This window comes from Podarcis raffonei, chromosome 7, assembly GCF_027172205.1.
Source record: "Podarcis raffonei isolate rPodRaf1 chromosome 7, rPodRaf1.pri, whole genome shotgun sequence".
Classification (NCBI taxonomy): Eukaryota; Metazoa; Chordata; class Lepidosauria; order Squamata; family Lacertidae; genus Podarcis; species Podarcis raffonei.
Window position 1 is genome coordinate 15,218,607 of NC_070608.1, and position 11,850 is coordinate 15,230,456.

The window sequence follows — 11,850 nt, forward strand, 5'->3', positions numbered from 1 at the left end:
TTCAGAGAGGCCAGGGCTAGCAGCCTTAAATTGAAAGCTCAACTTCCCAGCAGAGAAAAATGCGCAATAGTCCTCTAGAATAGGCAACATCAAAAGGTGCTCAGCGCAACTCTCTGCCCCTTCTCACTCTTTATAGGCCATCTTGGTTCATTCTCAATCCTTCTTCCTCTCTTTGCAGGATAGTCATGAATGGACCAGCAGTGCAATGACTGGTGAGAAGCAACGAGCTCTAGAAACCCCATTGTTTAATGCTGTGAATCTTCACCTGTGCTCAACCATTATATGAGTGTAAGTAAATCGAAGATCATAAAACACCAGACATCTCTAGTAATCTCATTCTGAAGAAACCAAACCTGGTAGGTAAGCACTGGAAACTCCTGAAATCTCAGATCTCAGGGTCGTGAATTTCTGAGTGGAGCAGGTCAAGTTTTCTTGCTGCTCACCTGAGCCAAAAAGCCTGACCTGAAACCCCTTTTAGAAGTCTGTTGTTTTCACCTGCCTGGCATAGTGCCTCGGGGGATTCGGGTGGCACTGTGGTCGAAACCACTGAGCCTCTTGGGCTTGCTGATCAGAAGGTCGGAGGTTCAAATCCCTGCAACGGGGTGAGCTCCCTTTGCTCTGTCCCAGCTCCTGCCAACCTAGCAGTTCGAAAGCATGCCAGCGCAAGTAGATAAATAGGTACCGCTGCGGTGGGAAGGTAAACAGCATTTCCGTGGGCTCTAGCTTCTCTCATGGTGTCCCATTGCACCAGAAGTGGTTTAGTCATGCTGGCCACATGACCCAGAAAGCTGTCTGTGGACAAATGCCGGCTCCCTCAGCCTGAAAGCGAGATGAGCATCGCAACCCCATAGTTGCCTTTGACTGGACTGAACTGTCCAGGGGTCCTTTACCTTTAACTTTTACCTCAGGGACCTAATGGGGAGGCAACCATGACACAGCCAGGCGATGGGATGTAAAGTATATAAGAAAAAAGATCAAAGTAGGTAGGTGTGGGATGTTGGAAGTTTTTTTTTTTTTGGTGTTGTTTTGTTTTCTTAGAAAGTTATGAGATATCATTATGTTCTCATCATGGGGAAAACATGTGTAGCAGAGAGATAACATTTTTATTTCCTTCCGTGTTTCTGCCTCATTAGAATTTGTTGAAGTATGACTTACTCTTAGGCAAACTGTTTCTGTTGCTTATAAGGCAGATTTTTAACTGGGGAACGAATCTCATTGGAAGTGACTTATTAGATTTGGGCAATCGCTTTCCGTTTTCTTGTTTCACAGAGTTCCCTTTCTCTGGCAGGGACAAAATTGTCAATTCCCAGTGACGAGAATCAGCCAGACAATGGGTTTCCTTGAACTGCGAAAACATCTGGTTCCATTAATTAGCCAACAATATGTTTACACTTAACCAAAAAGCTTGAGCAAAATGTTTCCCAGGACTAAGCTGATGTCCCTTATCCAGCCCTTAAATGCTCTTTCAGGAGAGTTGGCCAACTCCATTTTATTCTGACAAAGCTCCACGTTAATGGGGTGGGGGCCCAGTGGGTTATACAGATTGCGCCCTTGAGGGTTGATTTTTATTTCGTTTGTTGGGGTAACCACCCAGTTCTCCAAAGCAGCAAGGCTGAATGTTGGCAGACCGCAAGCGAAGGGCAGGCCAAACAATGAGGTCAGAGAATCTGCTGCGTCAATGAAACCTCAATCACCTGATGCTCATAAGGCTAAGCTAAAACACATCTTCGCTGGCTTCCAGTATGTTTCCAGGAATCATAGAATCATCCAGTTGGAAGGGACCTGCTAGCTAGGGATGATGGGAGTTGTAGTCCAACAAACAGTTGAGGATCCAAGTTTGAGAAACACTGCACTAAAGTAATACTGCTACCACACTAACAGAAAGACTCATTGTGAATGCAAAACATGTAAGTTCTGTAGATCAAAGAAACTGAATAGGCTCATATGGGGATAAGGTGATCCCTCCAGTGTTTCTGAAACTGTTGTTGGACTACAACACCCATCATCCCTGACCACCACTCCTGCTAGCTAGGGATGATGGGAGTTGTAGTTCAACAACAGCCAGGGACCCAGATTTGAGAAACACTGATAACTGGTCCTAAGCTATTAAGGGCTTTATGTACCAAAAGTAACACTTCGAGCTTGGCCTAGCAACAAATCATCAGCCAGCACAGATATCTGAGCACAGGTTTAATATGCAAACAGACTCTCGCTCCTGTCAGAAATTGTGCTGCAGCATTCTGCACTAACTGCAGGTTCCAGATCAACTGCAAGGGAAGCCCTTTGAAGTAATCTGAAGTTACTAATAAGTCTGAACTACTGTGGTCAAGCTATCTTGCTCCAGGAATAGCCGCAGCTTCTATATCAGTTGAAGCTGTTCTGTGATTGCAGCTACTCCTAGATACATACCAGTTCTGTTGCTATGACGCGAAGCAGCTAGTTCTACCTATCTTAATGTGCTTTACTCCAGCCAGCAGGTCAGTCTGCCTTCATCCCTCCCTCATAAGTCCTCATGAATGTGAATTTCATTAAGGTGTCATGAGCAAGAATTCACAAATATTCAGAGACATCACTGTCCATTTTTCTTGCCAAAGCTGAAATTTCTGCAATGTCGGCTTGTAGCAATTTTAGAGGCTAATAATAATTAAGAAGAATAATGTGCTGGAAATTATGAAAATTGGCAACCCTGAATATTGCTCTTTATGGTCTTGCCAAATACTTACGGGATATATTCCAGAGAAATGGTGATGTTCTTTCCCAGATAATATGCATCTTGACAATTAGAACTCTGGACCAATATAAGACCAAGAAGCTGTGCTTTTTGGACTTCTTGGCTGTAAAATATCAAATAGAAAATATGGGGGAGAAAGACCACAGCTCATGCCCAGATCCTATGAGGAAGTCCATGTCTTCAAGAGATCTTCTCATTTCCTCTTGGTTTCAGCTGCAATCTAATATGCACACTTAACGGAAAGGAAGTCCCAATGAAATTTATACGGTTGACTTACTTCTAAGCAGATGTGTATAAGATTTCACCGTCAGTGACTTTTGATGTATGCTTGCTCCCATACTCAGCTTCTAATAATTACCTGGATATGGTAGGTAGCAGGTTCTGGGGTTGTTTGGGGCTCTCACCAAGCCACACACCCCTCTTACTGCCAACCCTCTTACTGGGTGTTTGGGCCTGGCTGGAATGTGTCCTTGAATTCTGACAGTACCATTAGGTTCCCTGGATGGAGTACAGTGTGTGTGTGTGTGTGTGTGTGTGTGTGTGTGTGTGTGCGTGTGTGTGTGTGCGTGTGTAAACAAAAACTACATTTGTTGCTGTGATCACTTTTGCCTCTGCTTCCACTGGCACTGCCCTGTGGCCCCCAGAAAGTTATCTACAAGGGAACGTGGCCCTTGGACTGAAAATTATTTTGCACTTCCATTGTTGACTTCCATCTGTCTTGAGAGCCAATGGAGTGTGCCTCCAGGGGCGAAGTCAAACCGCTGTGTTAGTACCACCCAAGTGACCCAAGCTTTAACTATATGGACCTTTGTTGGCAAGGTGATGTCTCTGCTTTTTAAGATGCTGTCTAGGTTTGTCATTGCTTTTCTGCCAAGAAGCAGGCGTCTTTTAATTTTGTGACTGCTGTCACCATCTGCAGTGATCATGGAGCCCAAGAAAGTAAAATCTCTCACTGCCTCCATTTCTTCCCCTTCTATTTGCCACTAGTGACTCCATTTCCATCCTTGGGTTCAGCACCTAAAGCAGCCAGGCAGGCCTAACTGCCAAACTAGACAACTCTCAGCAGTTTTCCTTTGGCATTTTGCAAGTGCAAGATATTCAGACAATGGACAAAGGATTCCAGGAGAACCCACATAGTCTGCGAGAGCACGAAGAACCCAAATGGCACTCCAACCATGGAGCTCATTTCAGATGGATTCTGCATCTTCAACGCCACCCCAATGTCTGCTGAGGAGTAGCAAAATTCCAGCAGTCCCAGACGTCTTTCCGTGTTGAGAATTCAGGGCACAGCAGAAATTAAGATATATGATTCGTTTCTTTATGTATGCTAATTTTATATACTTTTCAAAAGTTTGCATACTTAAGCATCAACAATACCTTGAATTTATCCATGGACTTCTCATTCCACACACCCCCCAATGGTGTTCTGTGTTTATCGGTTAATGCTGCATATTTTAACTTATAACGCTCCATATGTACACATCCTACATTATTAGCCTTAATTTCTTTTTACCGTTGCTCATATTTCAAATTCTGCTCATGTTTTCATGCACTAGTAATAGTTCAGGGTTCAGGAAACGTTTTCAGCAGAGGGCTGGTCGACTGTCCCTCAGCCGGTCAACTGTCCCTCAGTGGGGAGCCTGACTATATTTTTTTGGGGGGGGGAATAATGAACTAATTCCTATGCACCACAAATGACCCAGAGATGCATTTTAAATAAAAGGACACATTCTACTCATGTAAAAACACCAGACAGGCCCCACAAATAACCCAGAGATGCATTTTAAATAAAAGGACACATTCGACTCATGTAAAAACAAGGTGATTCCAGGACCATCCACGGGCCGGATTTAGAAGGCAATTGGGCCGGATCTGGCCCCCGGACCTCAGTTTGCCTACCCATGTAATAGTTCTTTAGTTTTTTAGATATTCTACAAAAGGTTTCCAAGCCTAAGAGAATGTGTCGTCGTTTTGATCTCTAATGTTTGCTGTTAGCTTGGTGGGTTCAGCATACTCCATCATTTTAATAAGCCGTTCTTCCTTCGTGGGAACCTCATCCTCTTTCCATTTTTGAGCAATATACAGTTTATTTTACACTTCTATACACCTGGATCTGCATGGAGAGGAAGTCAGTCCATAGCATTTCATCTCCAGAGAGTCCCTTCTTGCTTCTCCAACAGCTTCCGCCATCTTGAGTCCAGAGCAGCCAGCCATAGCTCCCAAGTCTCTGGGTTGCATCCTCTCCTAGATGTCTTTGCCTACCTCCTCCTCCTTCCCAGGATTCTTTGCCAAAAACCCAAACTCCAGCAAAAAAGCAACACTCCTTTTTCACATCCCTCCCCATCTCCTTGGCAACCTCTGCTTTGCACAGACCTGAGCTCCTTCTTTTGATGTGCTTATGACCAGCAATCAGCACCTTTGCCTGTTAATGACTTTGCTCTCAACTTCATTGTCTGAAGCATTTCTGCAGATTGCATTTTCCCTTCTTTTCCCTTGCATTAACCCAAATATTAGCTAGAATCTGATATTCATTATCAGTGCTTCCAACCTCCCCTCTAGTAAAATAGGTGCTGGTATTCACCATGAAGTTGTTACAGTAAGTGTCACACTGTTTAACAACAACAAAAAACACAAAAACAAAAAGAGCCGGTACTGTGTACCATTGAGTACCCCCTGGGGGGAACACACTGTTCCTTATTTGGACGTTCGGCTTCTGAAAGAACGTTCGAAAACCGGAACACTCACTTCTGGTTTTTGATCGTTTGGGAGCCAGAACGTTTGACTCCCAAGGCATTTGGGAGCCGAGGTACGAGTGTATGGAGTGGGATGTTCCTATTTTTATCAGAGAAATGTTGGGCATGCAAGAACTCTAGCACTGAGCTATAACTCTTGCCTACTGTCTCCACATTGTTCTAGATTTCTTGAGAACCTTCTTTCCTGATGGCAGAACTCTGCGTCTGGCTGGGTACGTCTGGGATTGGAGAGGCTAGGCTCAACACCTGGTGGCTATGCTTATCAGATGTTTGCATGGACCCTTCCTTCCTTCCTTCCTTCCTTCCTTCCTTCCTTCCTTCCTTCCTTCCTTCCTGGTGAGCCAACTCTTAGGGGTTGAAGTCCCTTTGGCCCCCACAATAAAATATTTGAGCCCCCCCCCAAGTTGATGGGCATTGCTATTCAAATGGTGTGCATGCACTGTCTCCTGTGATTACGTGGGTGGGGCTTACCTCCCCCCCCCCAATATCTTATTCAAGTTGGCACCCTTCCTTCCTAGCGAATCCAGTGACGGAGCTTCTTTGTCCCCGACATGGTGTAAACACTCCTTCCTTTAAGGGATGGCTGTAAATATGCCTTCAGTAATGTCTGGAGCCCTAAATATCCAAACCCCTGCCGAAAACAGGGGGTTTGAGTTCGAAAGACCTCAATTACAGCAGCTTAAGAGCCAAACAGTTTATAGAATGGTGCCGGGCAGCAAACACAGAGCTGCCCTGCTGTTTTGCAAATGGAGTGTGAGCTCATGCTCTGACTTTCATCCCAGGGATATTTTGTACTGTAATCAGGTATTTTGCATCGCTCTTCCTGCTGGCGGTGAAGAATGTGCCTGGACAGAAGCAGTTCAATACCGGAGCAAAAAGTGTGAAAAACCCCAGCTCAGAATTGGAAGACGTTGAATGTACTTTGGCAAAAACAATGGCGCCTGCGTGTGCTATTATGCTTGGGTGCAGAGAGCAGGAAAAGCAAAATGCCCCCTCCTCTCTCCCTCTTTTGCCCTCTGAAATGGGCTATTTGAAACGGCTGATGTGTTTAGATTTCAGGTGCTAATGAGATGGGTTTGACATGAGGAATTGTGGAGGCTGACATAACTTGGTACACCGACTGCAGAAACCGGCCAAGAGCGTCGTCATGTTTCCTTTGTTTGCTATGGAAAGAAAAGGCGTGGGGGGCGGGGAAGCAATGACAGGGCCAAGCTGGAGTCCTGGGCACCAGTAACCAGCTCCAGTTCCGAAGTGTGCGTCCTCCAATACCACAGTCCCTGAAGTCAGTTGCTGGAGCTTGGAGAACGCATCGGTTTGAAGAGACTGCTGTGTTGACTGGAGAAGAGCAGAAACACAGGCTGTCTGTATTTATAGAAGGCCTGCACTTGTACTGCCTTCACTGTCTAATATTTATATTACCTCAACCAACCTGTTGCTTGAAGCTTCAAGAGATGAGAGTGCTGTTGTGCTCGGGTCCTGCTTGGAAGTTTCCCACAGGCATCTGGTTGGCCATTGTGAGAATAGGATGCTGGATTAGATGGGCCATTGGCCTGATCCTGCAGGCTCTTCTTAAATTTTTAAGCCTGTCTAATCCAGGCTTCATAAAGCCTCTTTGGGTTTCTCAGCTGCAAGAAGCCATGTAAGTACATTCATGCCCCCTCCAGAACTTTGAGCTAAACCTGTGAAGAATGGGTACATAGGAGCATAGAAACTTGCCTTATGCTGAGCCAGACCATGGGTTCACCTAGTGTGCCCAAGGGAACGTTTCTGCATCAATCAGCGACTCAGAGCTTCAGAAGCCTTTCAGAAGCTGAGCACGCAAGCCAGCAGAGATAACAAACTCTTCGCAACAGAAGGGTGGACAGAGGCATATGTAAAGCATATTTACAAGCAGTTTATTCAGCATAGATCAGGACAAAGAAAACATGTCTGCTCTCCATGTCCAAGCAAGAAGCAGCATAAGGCAAAAGTTATGCACAAATGGAAGTTCCCAGCAAGCTGTGCTGGAATGTCAACAGACATGTGACACACAACAGCTCCACACATCTGTTTAGGTGGAACGGAACATCAATATCCTAACAGTGACTAGCTGTGGTTTTAGATGGAGATCTCTTCCAGTCCCACCTGGAGATACTGCGGATTGAACCTGGGACCTTCTGCACACAAAGCTTGTGCTCTACCACCACCAAGCCATGGCCCAGTGGAAGGGGCATGGCCATCACTACTGGGGATGGGGCAGAGGGGCCCATCACCTTTTGTTTATGCCCTTTTCTCCTTGTGTGTGTGTCCAGGCTGACTGCCTGATGAGGGCTACAGTGCTTTCCAGATAGGGTTCCCAAGTCTCGTGCTTTGGTCCGGAGATTCAGTTATCACCAAGATGAAGGTACAAGTGGCAAAACCTGGAGCAGGGTTAGGAATCACGGAGATGTCCAATCCAATTAAGGAAATCTGGAAGCAGAAACATATTTTTAGGGGAACTGTGATCTCTCGTTTCCAGTGGCAATGTGGAAAATCAAAAAACGATGGTGATCATGCGTGTTCCTGCTTCACAGAGGGCTGGGAAGGCTGTCAGAGGAGAGTCTTCTATTTGAAGGGCTGTCTGGTCCATATTCAAAACAAGAAGATGGAAGACAGCTGTGATCAAGTCACTTTTCCAACTCCCCACTCCCTCTCTCTTGTTCTAGTCCATGGGAAAACCTGCTGCAGGTCCGAGTGAAAAGCCTTCCTGGGGAGCAGTATATAATCTTGTAAATCAGAACTGCCAATATGGTAGTTTTGGGCGACAGCTCCCATCATCCCTGATCATTGGCCATGCTGGCTGGGGCTGGTGGGAGTTGTAGTTCAAAACATCTGGTGTGGTATTCAACTAAGTTTTACCCAGAGAAATTAATGGTTCTAACTTGGTCATCTTCATTAATTTCAGCAGATCTACCCTGAGTAAAACATAACTGAATACCACTCTTGGTCACCCCACTTTTAAGTATGTCAGTTTTTGGTTAACTTATCAACACTTGTGTACGGTCTGATTTTAATTGCCAAATTTTGCAGAAAATATTGGAGCTATGAGAACTGAACAGGAATGGTAATTAATCTCGTATGAGAAAGCCATCTCCTTCTCAGTCCATCTTTTCTTCTAAGTCCCAAATGGGTTATCATCAATATCTTATTGATGCATAAGGGCACATTTTCATTCTCCATTGAAGTAACTCTGTCCGGGCCACACAAACAAGTAAGATAATGATCAGCGTTGATGTGGCGCTCCAAAAGTAGCCTATCAAGTGAATCATACATGGTGGGCTCCTTCCAGTTGGCAAGGACAGAGGTGTCGATGGCCCTCCTTGTTCATGGTATTCATGGGAAAAAACATTGCTCCACTTGTCTGCTGGAGCAGGACTGCACAGAGTAGCTCTCAGCATGCCACTGGAGAAGATAAATCAGTCACAATATTTGGAAATAACAAGAAGGGAGCTTTATAATATTGCGCACAATGAACGTTTCCCAGACTGGTCCAGCACACAGATGTACAATGGACTATTTGTTATGTTTCTAAAATATGATTTGGAATCTCTGAATAAATTACTTTCTGCTAGGCAATAAACAAAAAGAAAGATGCACATGGAATTGATTATATCCCCCGCCTCCCCCAAAGGCTTGCAGATTCTTGACTTGGCTGCTGCCTGGCAACTTTTGTAGCAACAGTGCCAGCAAGGACCCAGCTGGCTTGGCAATAGCCACCATGTTGGGCCTGGGCTGGCATATGAACAACGGGCTCCCTTGCAGAACTTGGGCTGGTTCTCCTTGTTAGTGGGAAGCCAGAGATGGGAAGCAATGACATTCCCTTAAAAAAGTGTGAGGGAAGTGTGAGTGTGTGTGTGTGTGTGTGAGAGAGAGAGAGAGAGAGAGAGAGAGAGAGAAGCCAACAGGTCTAAGAAATTTGTGGAGAGTTTATGGCATTACTCCAAACACAGAAGCTGATACGTTGGCGAGGAGTGTTCAGGGTTCAGGCCATGAACACATAAACAGACTCCCAGCACTTGTCCTTCCGCTCCCAGATGTCCATATTGCAGTGCATATCCAAGTGGCACCCATATTAGTTGTTTGCATCTCTCCTCTCAAAAGAACTATGCGTGCAGCGCATAGTTCAACTATGGAAGTCACTTTGACGGGAGGCTGTGATGGCCACCAACTTGGGTGGCTTTGAAGGAGGATAAGACAAATTCATGGAGGAGTTGGCTATCAATGGACCATCTTGGCTGTGAGACCTGGAAGACCTGCTTCCTGCCTTGCAGGCATTTTCCCACCTGGCCTGGGAGGTTGGAGCTCTGATGGACTCCAGCTACAAAAGAAACTCGAGGCTGTTGAAGAGGCCTGAAACCATCTTGGCTATCATTGAGCCGCAGCCTGCCATGAACCCCATTTGCAGGATTGGCAGCAACAGCAGCAGATATTTTCTATGCTTATGATAATATTTTATTCTCTTCCTAATTATGCTGTTTCAAATGTGCGTTTTAAATTTGACTTCCTTTAGCAATGTTTTCTTTTGAAACGCTTAAGAAAGTTTTTTTCTGTTAACTTTGCTGTGTTAAATGTGCATTCTGTAGCTGACCTCCTTTGTAATGTTTCATTTTGACATCTTTAAGATAATATTTCAGCTTTCTGTTAATTAGGTTGCTTTCAGTGTATACTACTTGACTTTCTTCTGTAATGTTTTATCCTGGATGGTTTTGTTTGATGTTTTAATTTAGGTTGTAAACTGAGTTTTTTTCTTTAAAATATAATAATAATAATAATAATAATAATAATAATAATAATAATATTAATAATAATAGTCATGATGACTATGTTCTGCCTCCACAGTTGGAGATAACAATGCTTCTGAATACCAGTTGATCTGGTGCTCAAATCCTGCTTAATAATAATAATAATACAATTTTATTTATATCCCGCCCTCCCCAGCTGAAGCTGGGCTCAGAGCTGCTAACAACAATAAAAGTAACACATAAAATCACAATCAGTTAATTAAAATACATTCTAAAATCAATTCAGAATCAAATTAATGGCAACCATTGGGCTAGAGTTCTATGAGGATTACCAAAGGAGAGGGTCAGGCTGTGCCCTGGCCAAAGGCCTGGCGGAACAGCTCTGTCTTGCAGGCCTTGAGGAAAGATGTCAAGTCGCGCAGGGCCCTAGTCTCTTGTGACAGTGCTTGCTGGTTTTCCATAGGCATCTGGTTGGCCACTGTGAGACAAGGATACAGAGCTAGATGGGCCATTGACCCCATGCAGCAGGTTCGTCTTATGCCCTTATTTTATTAGAATGCTCATTCCCATTTCTCTCTTTGGCAGTTTTCCAGATTGCAGTATACATGGCTCACAGCCAGCTCCAGGTCTGAGGGGGAAGGGGGCTTGGTAGAATGTCTTCTGGTATATTGCAAAATTCTCACCAGGATAGAATTCCTTGTCACCAACAGCCACCTGGTGAGCTTTCCATAGGGCAATCTTCCATTTGAATAGCTGCCAGAAATTGCTCCTTTTTTTAAACGCATCTTCTAGTTGAAAGGATGCTTGATCCACATCTAGTTTAAAGATGAAGAACCATAAGACGATAGAACAGGGAGGGGAATTGAGCTTGCCCATGAATGGTTGGTGCCTGAGCATCCATTTTCCCCTATTGTTGCGAGATATATTTCTAACTGAATTACAGTAATTAGCTCTGAATGTGCATCTGCACATATAAACTAGCACATGCAAATCTTTGTCCTCGTTTCTATTTCAGTGATGCATTTAGTCTCGTATGCAAAGCGAGTGCTTCGGCACAGAGCTGCTTGGCAGCCATGTATCTCATCAAGAACACTTTTCAGAGTGGGACAAGATGGGGTTTCTGCCTTCAGGAGCCTCACAAATACGAGCATTTCCCCCGACAAGGGATGGGAGCCAAACAGTGTGCTTAGGAAACAATATTAGAGCCCGGTTGGAAAAGTGCAATCATGGTTTTGGAGGGAGCAAAAGTTGTCTTAGGCAGGCCCCAGACCACTGTGTTCTTTCCCTTCCCCCCTGGCTGGAAGAAATATAACACAAACTTTATTTGCTAATGAATGAAAAGAGCCTAATGGCAAAATTCTCTCCCTCACAAATAACCTCGTGGAAGCATCTTCTCCTTGGACCTCTGCCTACGCATCTGGTTAGTGGGAGCAATTCAAACCGATTGAATGGAGTGCCGAGAGATGTCCTACAAATTACAGCAAATCTGAGCAACATCGTGGTGGAGCCTTAACAAAAGAAACAGGTTGTGTGAATCTTATTATTGCCCCCTCTTTACAAACCCTTCTTCTTCAATGGAGAAATGGCTGGATGCTGGCACACAGGT